Below are 25242 nucleotides of genomic sequence, written 5' to 3'. Positions count from 1 at the left end.
GATACTATACCCTTTTTCTACTTTTTATATTCTTGTCTAATCTATACTGAGCCTATGAGCGTCTCTGTGTGACTCATAAAATATATACGGAGATTTACAATTATCCTTTGACTGTATACAGCTGTACACTTCTGATACAGTACCATATCTGATGTTATTTTGGGTACATTTTCTCCAAAATTTGGAATTATGGTGGAAGAGGCCGCGGACGTGGCCGTGGGGGGGCCAGCTGGTACTGATGGTAGTGGTGCATCTGCTGGTAGTGGCAAAAGCACAGTAGCAGCTAAGGCAGGAGGTGTTGGGCCTGCATCATGGTCTGGCTCCGGAAGACCTGGAAGGCTACCTTTTCTGGGAGTAGGTTAACCGCTTTTAAAGCCAGAGCATCAGGAACTGGTTTTGGCTTACATTGCCGAAACAGACTCCAGCTAATATGCCCTCCTCTTCTGAAGTTTCAAAAAATGCAAGCACTGAGTCATCAAGTGCTGGCTCCTTGTCAGGAAGAACCCCTTTCCTTGTGTCCTTCACCTCCACCAAAAGTGAATGATGCAGCAGGCCACACTTCACATTAGTCCATGTAGCTCTTTCTCACATACCATGCCTGGGTTATCAAGTCAAATTGTGAATTCCCCAGTCCAAGATGAATCTGACAAGGAGTGTGGGTGGTCAGGCAGGGCAGTGGGGTTAATCGGTACCGGGCCGGTGTCTCAGAGGGTTGTGTCACGATGGTGGTGACCCGATCCGTGGCCCTGGGCATCCATGCAAAGGGGTGAATAATGTTTATAGGTGAATGATACGTGATGCCACTTGTGGTTTCTGATCAGATTGACCAGCACTGCAGTGTCGCTTCTCTGGGACAGAAGTTGTGGTGCAGCTAAGATGTAGAAGCCCTGCACAGGTAGGGCCGTAGTTGCAGGGCAGATGAAAGAGTTGGTAGATGGTGTGCAGTGCAGGATGTAGCAGAGCCGTGCGCCAGGCGCAGGAGAAAGATGACAGACACAGTCATGCAGTTCCTTTATCTGTACTTGGTAAGTGCCGTCCAGGACCCAGAGTACAGATGGAGAAGGAGTTGGTCAGCCTGGAAGCAAATTAGGAATTCTCTCTCTGCAGATAGGTAGTGTGGCCTCCGTTCTAGCGCTTATCTGAGGTACTCGCAGTACTGAGTTCACTGAAGTTCCCCCTGTTGACTCTCTTTTGGAACTTTCTCGTATGGCAGGCAGCCGTAGCCTTTTCCTTCTGGCTCACACACGTCGCTGCTGGGGCCTCTGGGAACAGAGCATTTACAGCTGCTACTTCCTCCGGTTTCTGCTGCAGGACTGTCAGTGTCCCTACAAACTCAGAGACCGGAATCCGGACAATGCGCTCCAGCTAGGAGTGAGCCTTAACTCTGCTCATCCTCCAGCTCCCCTTCTCACGTCCACACACTTCCCCTTCCCTTCACAGACTGAGCTAACTTCCCTCCTCCCGACCACAGAGAGCAGCTCCTCAGCAGTCAGGTTCAGAGCTCTCACTGCTGGCCTGGAGTGGGAACTGTGTTGTGTGTTGGTTTAACTGCTAGAGAGATCCTTTGTTGCTCCCAAGCATGACATCACACTCCCTAGGAGGAAGGTAATGCCACTGTGGTGACCGTACTCCTGGGGGCGCCACAAGTGCACTGATGCCCAGCCACTGCTAGATGATTCTGCTGGTACATTGATCCAGACCACTACATTCCCCTCGCACTCTACACAGCCAGAATCTGACCCTGATGAAACTCAGGTTCCCCTTCCCGCATACTATACCACCTTACACGGTGACAAAGAGGGAGGTGCAGATGAAAGAGCAGGTTCCTTGAGCAGGTGGGGGCATACTCATGGGTGACAGCACTGGCACGCACAGGGCCCCTCATAGTACGCAAAAGTGTCTCTGCCAGTGGGAGGGCCCACCCACCGTCAGACACACCACTGTACTATGAGTTGCCCTGTGCCAGTGCCGTCGCCAGTGAGTGGGCCCCCCCTGCTTGCTCAGAATCACAGCACTTGCAAAGTTGAAATACTTACCTGTTATGAATGAGTCACCGGAGGAGGAAAAAACAAAAATACAAGCTAAGTCCAGAAAACCGGAGCAGTTGGTAGCTAGCGGATTGCAGAACCCTGATCCTATTCACAACAACTAACAGTAGCCGTGGGGTGGTCCTAGACACCTCGTTTACAGCCGGAGAACTAAATAAACCTAAAGAAAGAAAGGGGAAATCTAAACTGCCCCAGAGCAGACCCCAAAGCAATAGACAGCCCCCAACATGTATTGACGGTGAAAACAGATGAAAACACAAACACAGACAGAAAGACAGGCTGCGCAAATGATGGGGCCCTCACTAACTAGATAGACAGGAAAGAAAAGCAACTGTCTGCAATCACGCAAAAACCCTGCCAAAAATAATGTCCAACACGTCTGATAGAAAAGGCCCTAAAGTCACTAGACTTCAAAATCACTATATCAGCACTCAGGTATATTCTGAACACAGAGCAAAGAGATCAACTGATAAGAGACAAAAATGGAGTTCAGCCAGTCCCATCCAGGGCTGGCTGAACACAAATACTAAGTAAACCAGATAAAATCTCATGGAACAATAGCAGAGCAAAAACTTAGCTTTAGTAGACAGGACTAAACTGGAGGCCAGAGCTCAGAGCAGAGAGGATCACCAGCAACCCAGCAGGGCGTCAGCGGCCTTATATCCACTCAGAGATTCCGGATGTCCAATCACACTCCACCTGTTCAGATGACAGGTTTTTCCCATCCAAATCAATTTCACTACCTCCTTTCACCAGCAGAGGGAGTTCATCGGACATCAAAGGTGAAGTAGAAAATGAGCTCATAACAGTACCTCCCCCTTGAGGAGGGGTCACCGAACCCTCATCCACGCCACCAGGGCGATCAGGATGGGCCCGATGAAAAGCACGAACCAATCTTTCGGCATGAATATTGGATGCAGAGACCCAAGAATTATCCTCCTGGCCATAACCCTTCCACTTAACCAAATACTGGAGTCTCCATCTAGCCAGATGAGAATCCAGTATCTTCTCAACCTCATATTCCACATTACCTTCAACCAATACAGGGTCAAGAGGTGCCACCACAGGAACTACTGGCTCAACAAACCTCTTTAACAGAGACTTATGAAACACGTTATGGATCTTGAATGTAACAGGAAGAGCCAATCGAAAAGAGACCGGATTAAGAATCTCAAAAATCTTGTAAGGTCCAATAAATCTAGGTTTAAACTTTGGAGAAGCCTCCTTCATAGAGATATTCTTTGATGACAACCAAACCATATCACCCACCTTAAACCGGGGACCAATGGTCCTATGCCGGTTGGAAAACCGCTGGGCCTTTTCCTGGGAGAGAGACAACTTATCCACCACTTGTTCCCAGATCTGGTGCATTCTCTCCACCACAGTGTCAACACCTGGGCAGGCAGAAGACTCCACCTGCCCTGAAGAGAATCGAGGATGAAACCCAAAGTTACAAAAAAAAGGTGAATCAAAGTGGCAGAACTAGATCTATTATTTAAAGCAAATTCGGCCAAGGGCAAAAATGAAACCCAATCATCCTGATCAGCAGAAATAAAACATCTCAAATACGACTCCAAAGTCTGGTTTATTCTCTCCGTCTGCCCATTGGTCTGAGGGTGAAACGCAGAGGAGAAGGACAACTGAATTCCCAGCTTGGAACAGAAAGTCCTCCAAAATCTAGAAACAAACTGAACTCCTCTGTCAGATACAATGTTCTCAGGGATACCGTGCAAGCGAACCTCCTGTTGCAAAAACAATGGCACCAACTCTGAGGAAGATGGCAACTTAGGGAGTGGTACAAGATGGACCATCTTAGAGAATCTATCACAAATCACCCAAATAACAGTCATTCTCTGAGAGACAGGCAAATCAGAAATAAAATCCATTGAAATATGGGTCCATGGCCTCCTGGGCACCGGCAAAGGCATCAACAACCCACTAGAGCGAGAACAAGGTTTAGACCGAGAGCAAGTCCCACAGGACTGCACAAAATTCCTGACATCACGAGACAAGGCGGGCCACCAAAAAGACCGACTCACCAAATCTCTAGTACCAAAAATACCTGGATGACCAGCCAATGAGGAGCAATGAACTTCAGACATTACTCTCTTCCTCCACTGGTCAGGAACATACAATTTTCCAATGGGACGACGCTCAGGTTTGTCCTCCTGAAACTCTTCCAGAGCACGTCTCAAATCGGGCGAGATGGCAGAAAGAACTACCCCCTCACCTAAGATGGTAGCAGGCTTGGTCACAATAGGAGAATCAGCAAAGAAACTCCTAGAGAGGGCGTCTGCCTTGACATTCTTAGTGCCCGGAAAAAAAGAGACCACAAAATCAAAACGTGTGAAAAACAAGGCCCACCTAGCCTGTCTAGGATTCAAGCGTTTGGCCGACTCAAGGTAAATCAAATTCTGGTGGTCAGTAAGGACTAGAGTTGAGCGAAACGGGGCGAAAAAATTCAAAAGTCGCCGACTTTTGGCAAAGTCGGGTTTCATGAAACGAAGCCCGACCCTAGGATGAGGTCGGCCACGAGGTCGGCGACTTACGCGCCAAAGTCGCGTTTCAAAAGTTTGTTTTGCGCTCTTTTTCAGCCAATCAGGATCCACGGACACTGTGGGCAACGTGATGACATAGGTACGGGTCACCACCATCTTTCAGAAGGGCATGCAAGTGATTGGCTTGCTTTGGTGGGCGTCACAGGGGGTATAAAAGGGCATGCACGCCGACCGCCATCTTACTTATGCCGATCTTAGCATAGGGAGAGGTTGCTGCTGATTCTGTAGGGAGAGCGTTAGGCAGGGAAGAAGACAAAAAAACTGCTTCTGCTGCTAGCGATTTGGACTGCACAACACACCAGTCACTGTGTGTGCAGTGCAAGGGGAGGCTATATAGTGGTGTATCAGTGGTGTTGGTTGTTGGGCTGCCTTCTAAGGCTTCCTGACAGGCTGGCATTGCTGTTTACCCACTGCTCCGCAAACTGCTTTTTTAAAAGCAATCCAATCTCCCTTATCCTCTAGTCACTTTGGTCACAGCTGCGCCATCGAGCCTGTCACATAGCGCTCAGATATTCATTGGGCCTCAAACTGCTTAAGCAATCCCAATTTTTTTTTTTTGTCCTGCTTAGAAGAAAAAAAAACTGCTTCTGCTGCTGATAGCAATTTGGCCTGCACAACACACCAGTCACTGTGTGTGCAGTGCAAAGGGAGGCTATATAGTGGTGTATCAGTGGTGTTGGTTGTTGGGCTGCCTTTTAAGGCTTCCTGACAGGCTGGCATTGCTGTTTACCCACTGCTCCGCAAACTGCTTTTTTAAAAGCAATCCAATCTCCCTTATCCTCTAGTCACTTTGGTCACAGCTGTGCCATCGAGCCTGTCACATAGCGCTCAGATATTCAGTGGGCCTCACACAATCCAAAAGTGTCCAGTGTCCAAAAGTGTGTGCAGATATTCAAAATCTCCCTTATCCTCTAGTCACTTAGGTCACAGCAGTGCCATCGAGCCTGTCACATAGCGCTGAGATATCAGTGGGCCTCACACAATCCAAAAGTGTCCAGTGTCCAAAAGTGTGTGCAGATATTCAAAATCTCCCTTATCCTCTAGTCACTTTTGTCACAGCAGTGCCATCGAGCCTGTCACATAGCGCTGAGATATCAGTGGGCCTCACACAATCCAAAAGTGTCCAGTGTCCAAAAGTGTGTGCAGATATTCAAAATCTCCCTTATCCTCTAGTCACTTAGGTCACAGCAGTGCCATCGAGCCTGTCACATAGTGCTGAGATAACAGTGGGCCTCACACAATCCAAAAGTGTCCAGTGTCCAAAAGTGTGTGCAGATATTCAAAATCTCCCTTATCCTCTAGTCACTTTTGTCACAGCAGTGCCATCGAGCCTGTCACATAGCGCTGAGATATCAGTGGGCCTCACACAATCCAAAAGTGTCCAGTGTCCAAAAGTGTGTGCAGATATTCAAAATCTCCCTTATCCTCTAGTCACTTAGGTCACAGCAGTGCCATCGAGCCTGTCACATAGCGCTGAGATAACAGTGGGCCTCACACAATCCAAAAGTGTCCACTGTCCAAAAGTGTGTGCAGATATTCAAAATCTCCCTTATCCTCTAGTCACTTTTGTCACAGCAGTGCCATCGAGCCTGTCACATAGCGCTGAGATATCAGTGGGCCTCACACAATCCAAAAGTGTCCAGTGTCCAAAAGTGTGTGCAGATATTCAAAATCTCCCTTATCCTCTAGTCACTTTTGTCACAGCAGTGCCATCGAGCCTGTCACATAGCGCTGAGATATCAGTGGGCCTCACACAATCCAAAAGTGTCCAGTGTCCAAAAGTGTGTGCAGATATTCAAAATCTCCCTTATCCTCTAGTCACTTAGGTCACAGCAGTGCCATCGAGCCTGTCACATAGCGCTGAGATAACAGTGGGCCTCACACAATCCAAAAGTGTCCACTGTCCAAAAGTGTGTGCAGATATTCAAAATCTCCCTTATCCTCTAGTCACTTTTGTCACAGCAGTGCCATCGAGCCTGTCACATAGCGCTGAGATATCAGTGGGCCTCACACAATCCAAAAGTGTCCAGTGTCCAAAAGTGTGTGCAGATATTCAAAATCTCCCTTATCCTCTAGTCACTTTTGTCACAGCAGTGCCATCGAGCCTGTCACATAGCGCTGAGATATCAGTGGGCCTCACACAATCCAAAAGTGTCCAGTGTCCAAAAGTGTGTGCAGATATTCAAAATCTCCCTTATCCTCTAGTCACTTTTGTCACAGCAGTGCCATCGAGCCTGTCACATAGCGCTGAGATATCAGTGGGCCTCACACAATCCAAAAGTGTCCAGTGTCCAAAAGTGTGTGCAGATATTCAAAATCTCCCTTATCCTCTAGTCACTTTTGTCACAGCAGTGCCATCGAGCCTGTCACATAGCGCTGAGATATCAGTGGGCCTCACACAATCCAAAAGTGTCCAGTGTCCAAAAGTGTGTGCAGATATTCAAAATCTCCCTTATCCTCTAGTCACTTTTGTCACAGCAGTGCCATCGAGCCTGTCACATAGCGCTGAGATATCAGTGGGCCTCACACAATCCAAAAGTGTCCAGTGTCCAAAAGTGTGTGCAGATATTCAAAATCTCCCTTATCCTCTAGTCACTTAGGTCACAGCAGTGCCATCGAGCCTGTCACATAGCGCTGAGATAACAGTGGGCCTCACACAATCCAAAAGTGTCCAGTGTCCAAAAGTGTGTGCAGATATTCAAAATCTCCCTTATCCTCTAGTCACTTTTGTCACAGCAGTGCCATCGAGCCTGTCACATAGCGCTGAGATATCAGTGGGCCTCACACAATCCAAAAGTGTCCAGTGTCCAAAAGTGTGTGCAGATATTCAAAATCTCCCTTATCCTCTAGTCACTTTTGTCACAGCAGTGCCATCGAGCCTGTCACATAGCGCTGAGATATCAGTGGGCCTCACACAATCCAAAAGTGTCCAGTGTCCAAAAGTGTGTGCAGATATTCAAAATCTCCCTTATCCTCTAGTCACTTTTGTCACAGCAGTGCCATCGAGCCTGTCACATAGCGCTGAGATATCAGTGGGCCTCACACAATCCAAAAGTGTCCAGTGTCCAAAAGTGTGTGCAGATATTCAAAATCTCCCCTGTCCTATAGACACCTTGTACCTTGTTTTACATTACTATATAGTTTGTTGGATTTTGTCTACATTTCTACCAAAAATGAGGAAGGCTGGTGGAAGAGGCCGTGGAATTGGGCGGGGGTTGGCAGCTGGTAATGATGGTGTTGGTGGTGGATCTGATGGTAGTGGCAAGAGCAAAATAGGACCGAATGCAGGAGGTGCTGACCCTGCATCATCGTCTGGCTACATAAGGCCTCGAACGCTTAGTTTTCTAGGAGTTGGCAAACCGCTTTTAAAGCCAGAGCATCAGGAAAAAGTTTTGTCTTACATTGCTGACTCAGCCTCCAGCTCTATCGCCTCCTCTTCTTCAGTTGTAAAAAGTAAAAGCATTGAGTCGTCATTGGAGGCTCATGTTCATGAACCACACCTTTCCTTGTGTCCTTCACCCCAACCAAGATTGAAGGATGACGCAGGCCATACTACTGATTACTCCATGGAGCTGTTTTCACATACCATGCCTGGATTATCAAGTGAAATGGTGAATTACCCAGGCCAAGATGAATCTGACATGGAGTGCACTGATGCACATCCGCTGATGGATGATTCTGCTGGTACATTCACTCAGAGCACTACATTGTCCTCGCAGTGTACAGAGCCAGATTCTGACCCTGATGAGACTCAGGTGCCCCTTCCCGCACACTATACCACCATACACGGTGACACAGAGGAAGGTGCACATGACATAAAAGAGGAGGTGATGGATGACCCAGTTGTTGACCCAGATTGGCATCCATTGGGGGAAGAGGGTGCTGCTTCCAATAGCTCAGATGAGGAGCATCCACAGCAGACATCGACATCGCAACAGCTGTTATCTGGCAGGCCCGGAGCACTCCAAAGACAGGTTCCAAACATCAAAAGAGTTGCTGGACAGCTTGTCCAGAGGGTCAAAAGATCACAGCGTGCTAGGCCGCAAAATGTCTGCCAAAGTAGGAAGAGTGCAGTGTGGCACTTTTTTGAACAAAATCCTCATGATCAGGCCAAGGTTATCTGTAAGAAGTGCGCAAAGACCTTTAGCCAAGGGAAAAATCTGAAAAATTTGAATACCAGTTGCATGCTTAGACATTTAACCAGCATGCACTTGCAAGCGTGGACACAACACCAAACCTCAAGTGCCACATGTGCAACTGATCACAACGAAGGTAGTCAGCAACCCTACATTGTTTCCCCCACTGTAAGCCCACCGGTTAGCACAGCAGCAAATGTTGAGGTGTCGTTGCAAGACCACCGCAGTCAGGGAATCCCACTGTTATATCAACGAAAGACTGATTCTAGGCCATCAGAAAGAACACCAACTCCATCACCATCATCAACCCTCTCTCAGTCCGCCCTGTCCACCGCTACTTCCACCATATGCAGCTCTCAAGTCCAGCTCACCCTCCCAGACACTATGAGTAGGTCAAGAAAGTACTCAGTCTCTCATCCGCGTACACTGGGTTTGAACGCCCACATTGCCAAACTAATCTCGTTTGAGATGATGCCCTTTCGGTTGGTGGAAAGCACAGCTTTCCGCGAACTCATGGCCTATGCAGTACCACGCTATGACCTACCCAGTCGCCACTTCTTCTCTCGCAAAGCCATCCCAGCCCTCCATCATCATGTGAAAGACCGCATTGTCCATGCACTCAAGCAGTCAGTGAGCGGAAAGGTGCACCTCACAACTGATGCATGGTCCAGTCGGCATGGCCAGGGCCGTTACGTGTCCATCACTGCGCACTGGGTTAATGTGGTGGATGCAGGGTCCACAGGGGACAGCGGTGGTGGGACAGTGCTGCCTAGCCCACGGTATAGGAAACAGTTGGCTGTAGGCGTTCGACCCTCCTCCTCCTCCTCCAGAAGCGAAAGCTCGTCCACAGAGCGCAGTCGTACGAGCACTCCATCTGCAGCTGCCACTGTTGCACACGATGTGTCCCCCTATCGAGCAGCTAGTGGAAAGCGTCAGCAGGCTGTGTTGCAGATGATGTGTTTGGGCGACAGACACACCGCCGAGGTGCTGGCCGAGTACTTGAAGCGACAAACTGAGTCATGGCTGGGCAGTGTACATCTTGAGGCAGGCAAGGTAGTTAGTGATAACGGCCGTAATTTTGTGGCAGCCATAGCCCTTTCAAAACTCAGCCACATACCTTGCTTGGCTCACACCTTGAACCTGGTGGTGCAGTGCTTCCTCAAAAATTATCCGGAGTTAACAGCCCTGCTCCATAAGGTGCGAAGACTGTGCGCGCACATCTGCCGGTCGCCTGTACACTCCGTTCGTATGCAGAAGCTGCAGCGATTGCTCCACCTTCCCAACCACCGCCTCATTATCGACATTGCAACAAGGTGGAACTCCACCCTGCACATGGTGGAGCGGCTGTGCGAGCAGAGGCAGGCCATAATGCATTTGTGGGAGGATACACGGCCAGGCACTTTGAGAGCAGACATGGAGTTGACAGGTGTGCAGTGGTCGAAGCTGAAAGACCTTTGTAAAGTCCTTCAGTGTTTTGAGGAATGCACACGGCTGGTAAGCGCAGACGACGCCATCCTAAGCATGAGCATCCCACTTATGCGTCTGCTCATGCAAACTTTGACGCACCTTAAGGAGCAGGCGTCTGCAGCCAATGTTGATGAGGAGGAAGAGGAGGAGGGAATCCTTGATGACATTCAGCCATTGTCTGCTCAGGGACCTCTCCTGGACGAGGTGGAGGAAGAAGAGGAGGAGGAGGATGATGATGGGGATGATTACTTAGGGGAGGAGGATGCATCTCGTGGGGCAAGTGAAAATGTTGGCGTGGCAAGGTGGTACAGGGTTTGTGCGTGACTGGAGGGATGTGGATTTGCCAGAAAGTGCTCCTCCACCCAGCACTCGCAGTGCATCATTGACACCGGGAACATTGGCCCACATGTCAGATTATGCCTTGCGGATCCTAAAAAGGGACCCCCGCATTGCCAAAATGATGAACGATGACGACTACTGGTTGGCCAGCATCCTGGATCCACGCTATAAAGGCAAATTACAAAACATCATGCCACAGGAGAACCTTGACCTAATATTGGCTAATAAACAAGCAACTCTGGTAAATCGGTTGCTTGAGGCATTCCCAGCACACAGCAGCGGTGATGGTTCTCACACGAGCCGTACGGGCCGGGAGCAGCTTGGCAGAGGTGTTCGTGGTGCACACAGCAGAAGTGGTGTTGGAGACAGGGGTTTCATGACAATGTTGTGGACTGATTTTTCAAATACCGTTCACACAACTGGTAATACTGCATCGATGGAAAGTGACAGGAGACAGCAGTTGTCAACTATGGTTACAAACTACTTTTCCTCAAATATCGATGTTCTCCCACACATGTCATTCCCCTTTGACTATTGGGCCGCTAAACTGGACACCTGGCCTGAATTGGCCCAATATGCCTTACAGGAGCTCGCTTGCCCAGCTGCAAGTGTGCTATCGGAAAGAGTCTTCAGTGCAGCTGGATCAATCCTGACACAAAAAAGGACCCGTCTGTCAACCCAAAATGTGGATGATCTAACCTTCATTAAAATGAACCACGCATGGGTTTCCAAGGATTTTGTCCCACCTTCCCCTGATGACACATAGGGTGACAGAAAAATGGCTTGCTTTGGTCCACCTCTTCCTGGTACTTCACCTATTTCGCCTTTTGCATCAGCTGAATGTCCAACATCAACATATGCCACTTTCTAAAACTCCCTAACTGTGCTGCCTCCCCCCCCATGGCCGGGGTCACCACCTAGCGCATGACACCCTGCGAGTGCCGTTGCCCTGGACAGGTGGGTAGGCCGACTCTTGGGCGCGGGCACTGGCACAGGGTCCCTCATAGTGCAATCAAGTGTCTCTGACGATGGTGGTGCACACCCGCCGTCAGACACACCGCTGTACTATGAGGGGCCCAGTGCCAGTACCGACGCCCACGAGTGGGCCCCCCTTGCTTGGGCAGGGCCCCAGCATTTGCAATCTTTACCTCTCCCTGCTCCTCCGCTGTGTAATCTGGGCCGTCAAATCCATAATGTGCCTGACACCGTCTGAGCCTGCCTCCTGATGTATAGACATATATTTTGAGTGTGCACGCTATCCATACATGTTATCCGGTGATACGGTACCCTTTCTAACCTTTGTGCAATCACGTGCAATCCATACTGGGCCTAACACCGTCTGAGCCTGCCTCATGCTGTATAGACATATATTTTGAATGTGTACGCTATCCATACATGTTATCCGGTGATACGGTACCCTTTCTAACCTTTGTGCAATCACGTGCAATCCATACTGGGCCTAACACAGTCTGAGCCTGCCTCATGCTGTATAGACATATATTTTGAATGTGTACGCTATCCATACATGTTATCCGGGGATACGGTGCCATTTCTAACCTTTGTGCAATCACGTGCAATCCATACTGGGCCTAACACCGTCTGAGCCTGCCTCCTGAGACATATATTTTGAATGTGTACGCTATCCATACATGTTATCTGGGGATACGGTACCCTTTCTAACCTTTGTGCAATCACGTGCAATCCATACTGGGCCTAACACCGTCTGAGCCTGCCTCATGCTGTATAGACATATATTTTGAATGTGTACGCTATCCATACATGTTATCCGGTGATACGGTACCCTTTCTAACCTTTGTGCAATCACGTGCAATCCATACTGGGCCTAACACCGTCTGAGCCTGCCTCCTGAGACATATATTTTGAATGTGTACGCTATCCATACATGTTATCCAGGGATACGGTACCCTTTCTAACCTTTGTGCAATCACGTGCAATCCATACTGGGCCTAACACCGTCTGAGCCTGCCTCATGCTGTATAGACATATATTTTGAATGTGTACGCTATCCATACATGTTATCCGGGGATACGGTACCCTTTCTAACCTTTGTGCAATCACGTGCAATCCATACTGGGCCTAACACCGTCTGAGCCTGCCTCCTGAGACATATATTTTGAATGTGTACGCTATCCATACATGTTATCTGGGGATACGGTACCCTTTCTAACCTTTGTGCAATCACGTGCAATCCATACTGGGCCTAACACCGTCTGAGCCTGCCTCATGCTGAATAGACATATATTTTGAATGTGTACGCTATCCATACATGTTATCCGGTGATACGGTACCCTTTCTAACCTTTGTGCAATCACGTGCAATCCATACTGGGCCTAACACCGTCTGAGCCTGCCTCCTGAGACATATATTTTGAATGTGTACGCTATCCATACATGTTATCTGGGGATACGGTACCCTTTCTCACCTTTGTGCAATCACGTGTAATCCATACTGGGCGTGAGAACGGCTGGCGAGCTGTTAAGCAAGCTACAGCACCTGTCCAGACAAGTACAGGGATTCCCTAGCGAGGAGACTTATTTGATTGTTTTCAATGTTGGGACAGCAATTTTTGGGGAGCACTATACTCTGGAGAATGATAGATGGGGCCCACCATACACTGGAACATTCCAAAGGTGGACATCAGACACTGGAGCAGCATTTACAGGGCCCATTATACACTAGAGCATTAGAAATGGGGCCCATTATGTTTGGAGCATTATTTGGGCCCATAAGACAGTGGAGCTTCATCCATGGGGACCAACATATACTGTAGCAATATGTGGAGCTCAACATATACTGTTTCAAACATTATATGGGACCAATGATTCTGTATGGAGAAATAGATGGGCCTCGTCATGAGATGTAAAAAGTGAGGTATTTTTCATTGGACTATACCGCTATTTCTCTGCCGTATCAGAGCATGATGAGTTGTGGTATGTGTTAAAGGGGCGCTCTTTCGCCCAGGGCACATGAAAACCTGGAGCCAGCCCTCCCCCCCACAGTTTGTAGTTAAATAACCCCCATTTTTCAGTGCGTAACTTGTATTATGAAGTTAATTAAGGTTGACAAGCTTAAGAAAGAAGAATTGATGCTTTTGGCATTCAAATGGGCACTGTAGGTGTGTTTCCTGTCCTCCTCTCACTGCCGACTTTTATTCCCCATTGACTTACATTGGGTTTCGTGTTTCGGGACGACCCCGACTTTTCCCTATAATCGGACGATCTTGCTCGACCCGACTTTTGGAAAAGTCGGGTTTCACGAAACGAAACGCGACCCTAAAAAACCAAAAGTCGCTCAACTCTAGTAAGGACCACAACTTGATGTTTAGCTCCCTCCAACCAATGTCTCCACTCCTCAAATGCCCATTTCATGGCTAACAGTTCCCGATTCCCCACATCATAGTTGCGTTCGGATGGGAAGAACTTTCGGGAAAAGAAAGCACAGGGATTCATTTTAGATATTACCGGATCTTTTTGGGACAAAACAGCTCCTGCACCAATCTCAGAAGCGTCCACCTCTACCTGAAGCGGGAGTGAGACATCAGGTTGCCGCAAAACCGGAGCAGAAGTGAACCTCCGCTTCAGTTCCTGAAAGGAAGAAACAGCCTCTGGAGACCAATTCAGCACATCAGCACCGTTCTTAGTCAAATCAGTCAATGGTTTGGCAATACCAGAAAAATTAGCTATAAATTTACGATAAAAATGAGTAAAAAACCCAAAAACTTCTGGAGGGCCTTCAAAGAAGTGGGCTGAACCCAATCATAAATGGCCTGTACCTTGGCCGGGTCCATTTCAATAGTTGACGTAGACAAAATAAAAATCCCAAAAATGAAATCCTCTGAACACCAAAAAGGCATTTCGATCCCTTAACATACAGGGAATTCTCCCTCAAAATCCGGAACACAGTCCGAACATGTTCCACATGAGAGTCCCAATCCCTGGAAAAGATCAAAATATCATCCAGATAGATGATCAAAAATTTATCCACAAAGTTCCGGAAAATATCATTCATAGGGCACTGGAAGACAGAAGGGGCATTAGTGAGCCCAAAAGGCATCACCAGGTACTCAAAATGTCCCTCCGGAGTATTAAACGCCGTCTTCCATTCATCTCCATGCTTAATGCGAATAAGATTATACGCCACCCTGAGGTCAAGCTTGGTAAACCAGCAAGCACCTTTAACTCTGGAGAATTAATCAGAAATCAGGGGTAACGGATACTGATATTTAACAGTAATTTTGTTGACCCTTCTCCAACGACTCCTTAATATAAGATCGCATAGCCTCGTTCTCGGGTACAGATAAATTGAAAAGTCGACCCTTGGGAAATTTACACCCAGGGCTCAACTCAATTGCACAGTCATAACTTCTATGAGGAGGCAAAGACGCAGACTTATTCTCACTAAATACATCATAAAAATCTGCCAAATAGTCAGGAACATCATGCAACTGGGGAGAGGTGGAGAAAACAGGAGCGTCACCAAGAGCACACCAACAACCCCAACTCACCACAGACACAGATTTCCAATCCAAAACTGGATTATGGATTTGCAACCAGGGAAATCCCAGAACTTTGGTATCATGCAAATTATGCAGCACCAAAAATCTGCAATAATCTTGATGGTCTTGGGCGACCCGCATTACCACCTGGGTCCAAAACTGAGGTTTATTCTTCGCCAGAGGAGTAGCATCAATACCCCTCAAAGGGATAGGCGTCCGCAGAGGTGTCATAGGAAACCCACAACGTTTAGCAAAATCCAAGTCCATCAGGTTCAGAGCCGCTCCTGAATCCACAAAAGCCTTAGCGGAAAATGTGGACAGGGAGCAGATCAGAGTAATTGCCAGAAGAAACTTAGGTTGAACACCACCCACAGCAAATGTGTGTGCAAAACGTTTCTCTCGTTTAGGGCAGACAGAAATCATATGAGAGGCATCTCCACAGAAAAAACACAGCTTATTACGCCTTCTGAACTCCTGACGTTGCGCCCTAGACAAAACTCTATCACATTGCATAGGTTCAGACATTTGTTCAACAGGTGGCAACATTTCTCGTGTACTTTTACGTTCACATAAACGCCGATCAACCTGAATGGCTAATGACATAGAATCGTCAAGACCAGAGGGAACAGGAAATCCCACCATAGTATCTTTTACGGCTTCTGACAAACCCATCCGAAAGAGAGCTGCCAAGGCACCATCATTCCAGGTAGTAAGGACCGCCCACTTTCAGAATTTTTGACAGTATAACGCTGCAGAATCCTGGCCCTGGCTCAATGCCAACAGGGCTTTCTCAGCTTGATCAATAACATTAGGTTCATCATACAACAACCCCAAGGCTTGAAAAAATGCGTCCACATTAGTTAGAATAGGATCATCAGGTGTCAAAGAAAACACCCAATCCTGGGGATCGCCGCGCAGCAAAGAGATGACAATTTTAACCTGCTGCGCAGAGCTCCCCAATGAGTTAGGCTTCAAGGCAAGAAATAATTTACAAATATTCTTAAAATTCAAAAATTTAGACCGATCCCCAAAAAACACATCAGGAATAGGAATCTTTGGTTCAGCAGCATGTGAATGAGCAAGATAGGAGGAAATTCCCCGCACTTCAGCAGCCAGCTGCTCCACACAATCAGACAATTGCTTAATCTCCATTAAGAAAATTCCTCCTACGGCCCCAGAGAAAAAGAGGAAAAAATATACATAAAAAAAAAAAATTCTGACACTTTTTTTTTTTTTTACAATTCTTTCCTGCTATTGAGTACCCTAGAATCTGCGGTATGGCTGGTGATTCTGTTATGAATGAGTCACCGGAGGACGAAAAAACCAAAATACAAGCTAAGTCCAGAAAACCGGAGAGGTTGGTAGCTAGAGGATTACAGACCACTGATCCTATTCACAACAGCTAACAGTAGCCGTGGGGTGGTCCTAGACACCTCGTTCACAGCCGGAGAACTAAATAAACCTAAAGAAAGAAAGGGGAAATCTAAACTGCCCCAGAGCAGACCCCAAAGCAATAGACAGCCCCCAACATGTATTGACAGTGAAAACAGATGAAAACACAAACACAGACTGAAAGACAGGCTGAGCAAACGATGGGGCCCTCACTAACTAGATAGGACAGGAAAGAAAAGCAACTGTCTGCAATCACGCAAAAACCCTGCCAAAAATAATGTCTAACACGTCTGATAGAAAAAGCCCTGAAGTCACTAGACTTCAAAATCACTATATCAGCACTCAGGTATATTCTGAAAACAGAGCAAAGAGATCAACTGATCAGAGACAAAAATGGAGTTCAGCCAGTCCCAACCAGGGCTGGCTGAACACAAACACTAAGTAAACCAGACAAAATCTCATGGAACAATAGCAGAGCAAAAACTTAGCTTTAGTAGACAGGACTAAACTGGAGGCCAGAGCTCAGAGCAGAGAGGATCACCAGCAACCCAGCAGGGCGTCGGCGGCCTTATATCCACTCAGATTCCGGATGTCCAATCACACTCCATCTGTTCAGATGACAGGTTTTTCCCATCCAAATCAATTTCACTACCTCCTTTCACCAGCAGAGGGAGTTCATCGGACATCAAAGGTGAAGGAGAAAATGAGCTCATAACACTTACCTCTCCCTGCTCTACCGCTGTGACATCTTCCGCGTTTCCTGACAGTGACATTCTGGTCAGAGAGCGCGATGACATCACGTCTGTACGCCCTCTGCCTAAACAGTTCAAGTGCAGAGAGATGGAAGATGGGGACGACGAGGACTCCAGACTAGTACAGGAGACTTATTTAATTGTTTTAAAAGTTGGGAGCAATTTTTGGGGAGCACTATACTCTGGATAATGATATATGAGGCCCACCATACACTGGAGCATTCCAAAGGTGGACATCAGACACTGGAGCAGCATTTACAGGGCCCATTATACACTGGAGAAATGGGGGCCATTATATATGGAGCATTATTTGGGCCCATAAGACAGTGGAGCTTCATCCATGGGGACCAACATATACTGTAGCATTATGTGGAGCTCATCATATACTGTTTTAAACATTATAAGGGACCAATGATTCTGTATGGAGAAATATATGGGCCTCATTACTCTGTATAGCACACTATGCGGTGGCCATAATACTGTATGGAGTAATATACTGTCCGTTTTTGGAGCTATTGGACAATTTAAAATGGATATCAGTCATGTGATGTAAGAAGTGAAGTATTTTTCATTGTACTATACCGATATTTCTCTGCCATATCAGAGGATCATGAATTGTGGCATGTGTTAAAGGAGCCCATTGACACTCTTTGGCCCGGGGCCCACGAAAATCTGGAGCCAGCCCTACCCCCCCCACAACTTTAGCCAAAAAAAACCCAGTTTTCAATGCCTAACTATTATTATAAAGTAAATTAAGATTGACAAGCTTAAGTAATAAGAATTGATGTTTTTGGCATTAAAATGGGCACTGTAGGTGTGTTTCCTGTCCTCCACTCACTGTCGACTTTTCTTCCCCATTGACTTGCATTTGGTTTCGTGTTTCAGTCGGCCTTCGACTTTTCACGATAATCGGCCGATTGCGTTCGACCCGACTTTTGCTAAAGTCGGGTTTCATGAAACCCGACTCGACCCGAAAAAAGCAAAGTCGCTCATCTCTAGGCATCATCATTACATTTAGTAATGACCGCCCACTTCCGGAATTTTTGACAATATAACTCTGCAGAATCCTGACCCTGGTACAATGCCAATGAGGTTTTCTCAGCTTGATCAATAGCATTAGGTTCATCATACAAAAACTCCAGGGCTTGAAAAAACGCATCCACATTAGCCAGAATAGGATCTTCAGGTGTCAAAGAAAAAGCCCAATCCTGAGGATCGCCGCACAGCAGAGAGATGACAATTTTAACCTGCTGCACAGAGCTCCCTGATGAGTTAGGTTTCAAAGCAAAAAATAGTTTACAATTATTCTTAAAATTCAAAAATTTAGACCGATCCCCAGAAAACACATCAGGAGTAGGGATCTTTGTTTCTACAGCAGATGATTGAGCGAGATAGGCAGAAATTCCCCGCACTTCAGCAGCGAGCTGCTCAACACGATCAGATAATTGCTTAGTCTCCATTAGAGAAAAAATCCTCGTACGGCCCCAGAGAAAAAGAGGAAAAAATATATAAAAAAAATTCTGACACTGCTGACTTAAATACTCCAATCAGTAACCCCAGATCTCCAATCATCATCATCAGGTGGCAGACCTCTGTCAATCCGGCCAGCTCCTCTACCCACAGTAACCACCAGAAGGAGCCCCGACTCAGAATTAAGAGAATTCACAACAGCCATTGGTTGAAACACTCCCCTCCTATGTCAGGGACATGACTGATGTACTCAAGGGTTGATGGACTCTCTCTCGAAGCAGGCATGCTTTTGTTTACTATTGACATTGAGTCCCTTTACACCTCCATCCGACATGTCGATGGACTCAGGGCAGCCAGCTTCTTCCTTGAGACAACCAACTGAGATGGTCATTTTGCTGACTTAGTTTTGGAGTTACTTGAACTTGTTTTAACACATAATTTTTGTGTTTAAAGATAGATTTTATTTGCAGACGCAAGTGACTGCAATGGGCACGGTGTGTGCTCCGTCACATGCAAACTTGTTTCTCGGTTTTTGGGAGAGGCAGGTTTTCCAGAGTGATGGATCACATGTGATGGGCTGGTTTCATTACATTGATGATGTTCTGATGATCTGGAAGGGTGACGAATCCAGCCTATTCCAATTTATGCAACAATTCAGCAATAATTCATTTAATCTAAAATTCACGCTTAAATAACATCATAACAGGATTGATTTTCTTGCTATTACTTTGTGTTGCGGAAGATGGATCTGTTGAGACAGATCTGTCTCTAAGGAGACAGCTGTCAATTCTCTCCTACATGCATCCTCAGCACATAATTACTCTGTGATTAAAGCCATCCCAGTTGGTCAGTTTCTCAGGAACAGGTGGGTTTGCTCAACTGCGTCAAGAGACAGTCCATTGCCCTTTCTGATTGCTTCAGAAAAAGGGGTTACAGTCGTCAGTGCATTAGGGCAGGCAACAGAGGGACCTAAGAGTGACAAACAGGATTTTGGTGACATCAGGTTTGCTTTTGCCTCTAGTTGCCACTGGGATCAGATACGTGAGATCCTGACCAAACATTGGTCAGTGTTAAGTACTGAGAGTATCCTGGCGGCCCAGTTGCCCCTTTATCCACAGACGACACAAAGAAGAGGGAAGAACCTGAGGGACCACTTGGTAAAGAGTCACATTGTGGCCAAAACAAACACTGTTTTAAATCTGGGGGCCCTAAATGTGGTTGTTTCCCCTGTGGTTCATGCGTCGCGTGTCCTAATATCCTTAGATGTGGGACCTTCACTTCACCAGATGGGAGCTGGGAGTACACAATTCGTGATTACACTTCATGTAATACTACACACGTAGATTACTATGCCATGTGTCCCTGCTCTCTTATTTATGTGGGTCTCACATCTAGGGAATTAAAGGTGAGGAGTGGAGCATGTTCAGGACATCTTGGCCACCAAGGATGCACAAGACATTCCATCATTAAAAACATTGCCAAGACACTTCAGGGTTTGTCATGGGTCTGATCCCTGTGGCTTGAAGGTTAGGGGCATTGATAGGATTCACGGTGGTGTCAGGGGTGGCACATCGAACTGCACTGAATAGGTATGAAACGGAGAGTTTTTCTTTTATTTGGAGCAGATTTCACATTTCTATAGTTTTTGTTGCTTTGCAGTGAAGGGGCAAAAGTGCTGTGACGAACGTCAGCTTACACTGAGTTGCTTTTCTTGAATGAGTGGACCCTCTGGGCCGTGGCACCCACCCACCTAGGGTGAGCTGACCTAGTGAGGAACCACCCCCTATACAGGGTGTGTCAGGGGCAAGACCAAGGGGGTGAGCCACCACGGCAGCTGGACCAGACGGCCGGCTCAGGAAAACAAGACAAGGCGAGACAAGACGTTAGTTCAAGGAAACTTCATTAAGGAACACTTCAGGGTACAACAGGTGCACAATGTAAACACACAGAGTACATATAGCAAGGTGCGTGCAAGGGCATGCCGAGGTGCAAAGCATGGTACGTGCAGATGGTAGACAGGGGCACAATGACATCGGACTCCGGACAGTGTGCAACGATCATCCGGGACATCAGACTCTGTCGCTCTGTAGGCGATCGGCAGGATCCGGACATCCGACAGAAAACCAGGGTTCCATGCAAGGAGACAAGAAAAGGTTAGCGACATGATGTGTGTCAACGGACACGCCAGAGTCAGATTCCAAGACAAGGGCCTGCGCGTGTAGGGGACACGCCAGGGACAGCTACAGGGACGGTGGTCTGCGCGTGCAAAGAGACACGCCAGGGAAAGGTAGAACGACGGAGGCCTGCGCATGTAGAGGACACTCCAGGGACAGGTACAGGGACGGTGGCCTGCACATGCAAAGAAACACGCCAGGGACAGGTACAAGGACGGAGGCCTGCGCATGTAGAGAGACATGCCAGGGAAGGGTACAAGGACGGAGCCCTGCGCGTGTAGAGGACACGCCAGGGACAGGTAAAAGGATGGAGTCCTGCACGTGTAGAGGACACGCCAGGGAGAGGTACAAGGACGGAGGCCTGCGCGTGTAGAGAGACACGCCAGAGAAGGGTACAAGGACGGAGGCCTGCGCGTGTAGAGAGACACGCCAGGGAAGGGTACAAGGATGGAGGCCTGCGTGTGTAGAGGATACGCCAGGGACAGGTACAAGTACGGAGGCCTGCGCGTGTAGAGGACATGCCAGGGACAGGCACAAGGACGGAGACCTGTGCCTGTAGAAGACATGCCAGGGACAGGTAAGGGCCTGTGAGTGCAAGAGAGCACTAAAGCACAGTGCAGAGGCAGCGTGAAGTGCAAAGAAGCACAGAGAGCATGGCTGGGGCACTGGCTAGCTGGACGGGCTGCAGCACTGACAGATGGGCACAACTCCAGCGAACCAATCTGAGGCATAGCAGGCGACACAGCTGTCACTGACCAATGAGCACGGCTGCGGCACAGGCAGGCGGGCACGGCTAGGGCGGGCACGGCTGAGGCACGAACAGGAGACTAGGAAGGCCAGGCGCATGCGAAAAGGACACTAAGTATTAGAGACAAGGCATAGAGTATGAGGCAGAGTCCTGCGCACGCAGAGGACATGCCAGGGAGGTACAAGACGAGACCTGCGTGTGCCGAGAGGCACGCCAGGGGCATAGTACAAAACGGAGGCCTGCACGTGTAGAGAGACGTCAGGGACAGGGTACAGAACGGAGGCCTGCACGTGTAGAGAGACACGTCAGGGACAGGGTACAGAGTAAAACATAACAAGGAAGCATAGCGAGGACAAACAGAGCACGAAGGACAACACAAGACAAAGCACAAGACAAGAGACGGAATACGAGCACGGAGCGTGTGCAGAGATGCACGACAGAGCAGAGTGCAAGAGCACAGAATAGAGGGAGCGACCCTGCAGACCAAGCAGCCATGCAGGGAAGCAACACAATACTCAGGCCCTGAGCATAGGAAGGGGCGGTCTGATATAGGGCATAGCACCTCCACTTCCGGGTCAGGACCAGGGGAGAACTTCCAGTTCGGTCCTCGAGGATCACAGGGAGCAGTCACAAGATCAGGATTCCAGACATGCAGGGATGATTGCAGAACTAGTGCTGAAACCTTGGCAGGTCACATGATCAAAGTTCCAGACATGCAGAGATGATTGCAGAACCAGTGCTGAAAACTAGGCAGGTCTGTTGTGAGTTCATTCTCTGGTTCACCAGTTGCGAGTTCTCCTTCCAGACTCCCTCTGGTGGTAACAGGAGGTAGTGAGGCTGATTTAATCAGTAGAGATCTACCACCTGATAAGGAGGATGACGATTGGACCTCAGGAATCTCAGACTGGATTTAAGACAGCCGACGCCCTATTCAGTTGCTGGTGATTCCTTCTGGCTTGTCAGCTCTTGGTTTTCAGCTCTGTTCCAGTCATCTAAAGCTAAGTTTTTCTGCTAATGTTCACACTTGATTTTGTTGGTCTATTCAGTTTTTTGTGTGGTCAGCCAGCCCCGGCTGGGGCTGCGCTGAATTTTCACTCTTAGTTATCTGTATTTGCCAATTTGCTTTTTGTCCCTTACTAGTTTGGCCTCTTTTTGCTCTGTCTCAGAATATTTCAGAGTGCTGATATAGTGGGAGAAGTCTAGTGACTTCGGGGTTAATTTTGCCATCAGATGTGTTGGACATTATTTTTGTAGGGTTTTTTGCAGGTTGCAGACAGTGTCTTTCCTTTCCTTTCTAGTTAGTTTGGGCCCCATCGTTTGCTCAGCCTATTTTCCTGCCTGTGTTTGTGCTTTCATCTTGTTTCACCGTCAATACATGTGTGGGGGCTGTCTTTCCTTTGGGGTCTGCTCTGGGGCAGTTGTTTTTTCCCTTTTCATGCTTCAGGCTTATTTAGCTCTCTGGCTGTGACGAAGCATCTAGGAACATCGTAGGTACACCCCACAGCTGCTGCTAGTTGTGTGGTAGGATCAGGGATCTGCAATCTGCATAGTTACCAACCTCTCTGGTTTTCAGTGACTTAGCTTGTTTGCTTTTTTCTCCTCAGTGACCCATTTATAACACAGGTCACATGATCAGAGTTCCAGACATGCAGAGATGAATGCAGAACCAGCCTCTGCTGGAACATAGGAAGGAGACATGATCAGGGGTTCTAGATATGATGAGACGATCACAAAAGGCAGAGCAGAAACGCAGGCATCCCGCAGCTCAACAGTCATGAGGTGATTGTGCACACTGCTCTAGAGAACATGCAGAATAGCAGACATGAGATGCGCGTGCACACCGCTCCCAGGGTCATGAGGCAAAACAGACATGGCATACATGACAGACATGGCGGACATGACAGGTGCACCATGACTTTACGGACACACTGTATATAAATCATTTGCAACTGGTGTCCCCACTTTTTTGTCCGTCTTGCTGCATGTGTCTGTGTCCTTGTTTGACATATATATATATGTTCCTTTTTATGAGTCGTTCCCACCTTGTTTTTCTTTTTTTTATTAATTTTTTGTTTGTCTCTTTCAGTTTTGTTGTTCTAATTATTTTGTCTTGGCCTTGCGTCCTGGATTGTCCTTCACGCCTTGGATTTGCTTCCTTCTTTCCCTTTCCAGTGTGTCGCCCATGGAAGATGTGGATTTCACCATTTGGGATATTATTGTGTTTAATGTTCCACTATTAACTGATTCACTCGTATTATTATATGCCCACTTTTGATGTTTTTTTGCCACCGTATGTATTTTATTTTTTTGTCATTTTTTATTTTTATTTTTTAGTTTTTATAACAGATTATATATAATTTTTGCCACAGTCACTTTAATGCCTGAATTTTTCATTGGGCTATTTTGCGCTTTGCACCTCAGCACTTTCAGCATATTCTGTCTTATTGTATTAATTATGGTGGGACTTACTGTCCTTTTATTGGTTTGGTTTGTCCTAGGTATAAATGGTTACATCTATAATGTAACCCGTTTGGTGCTTCCACTTATTATGGGCAGCATGAAGACTTCGTATGGTGTCTCACATGATGATTGCGTGTTTGATGTTCTGTAAGATGGCCACCGTGGTGCGCACGCACGCTGTTTTCTGTCACCAATCTGTTTTCTCTGGAGCTATCGAGTGTGTACTGTGCTCATACTCCATGACATCATCGGGTGAAATTTTTCCCGCATGTGCACAGTGCACCCACGGCCTTGGGGGAAGGAGACTCTTCCGATGCGCGGTCTCCAGGACGCGTGCGCCGTAGATGCTGGGATCATGGCTGCACCTGTATATAAACTGCTGAGATTCAGCACAATATACCCCCCTTTTTGAAAAAGCTGCTATGCGAAACGCGCATCAAAGGGGCCAGCAGGAGGCATGTGAACACCACTGTAAGAGGTGGGTAGGACGTAGTTGCAGCCAAGGGCACTGGGGCTCTGGTGTCCTGACCTCCTCCCACAGAAATATCTTCAGCGTCTACCGGTGTACCGGTTCTTGTTGCTGGTCCACGGTCCGGGATTCCACTGCCGTGCGACCCAGATCCTGCACCTTTGATTCCAGTGCATGAAGATGAAATAATGGACACAGACACTGGTTCTGATGCAAAATCAACACTTTTACTTTCTTCTTCAATGGTCCCGGACACATCACAGTCCACACAGCATTCCTCCTGCTCTTGCCCTTTCTTACTTTCTTCGCTCTCACGTACATTACGGGGTAGTAGCGCCTTTGGCGGTACCGCAGCTTCACTACTGTAGGACCTCAGTACATAGGGGATCCCGCTCATCCGTTTCGCCCCGGACTTGCCAGCTTCAGCCCTATTGAGAATCTGCCACATCATGAACATTCTGCACCCTGAACGACTTTTGGACCACGTTTCCTTCTCTGCTCCTGCTGCTGACATGAACTGTAACTTCCCCGGGTGCTCCGGTCTTTTCTGGCACCCACCTGACTGTGCCCGTGCTTCTTCACTTTAACAACGTTGCGTAGCTGCTATGTTGTCCTGAGCTTAGAGCCCTTGTGGACCTGTTGGGCGTGCTCGGACTTCTTTCTAATTCCTACAACCTACACAGCAATTCCTCCTACAGTTAACCCTAAGCAAA

Source organism: Dendrobates tinctorius, unplaced genomic scaffold (assembly GCF_039654945.1).
Source record: "Dendrobates tinctorius isolate UK_male_01 unplaced genomic scaffold, ASM3965494v1 ptg000164l, whole genome shotgun sequence".
Classification (NCBI taxonomy): Eukaryota; Metazoa; Chordata; class Amphibia; order Anura; family Dendrobatidae; genus Dendrobates; species Dendrobates tinctorius.
Note: the sequence above shows the minus strand (reverse complement) of the source record.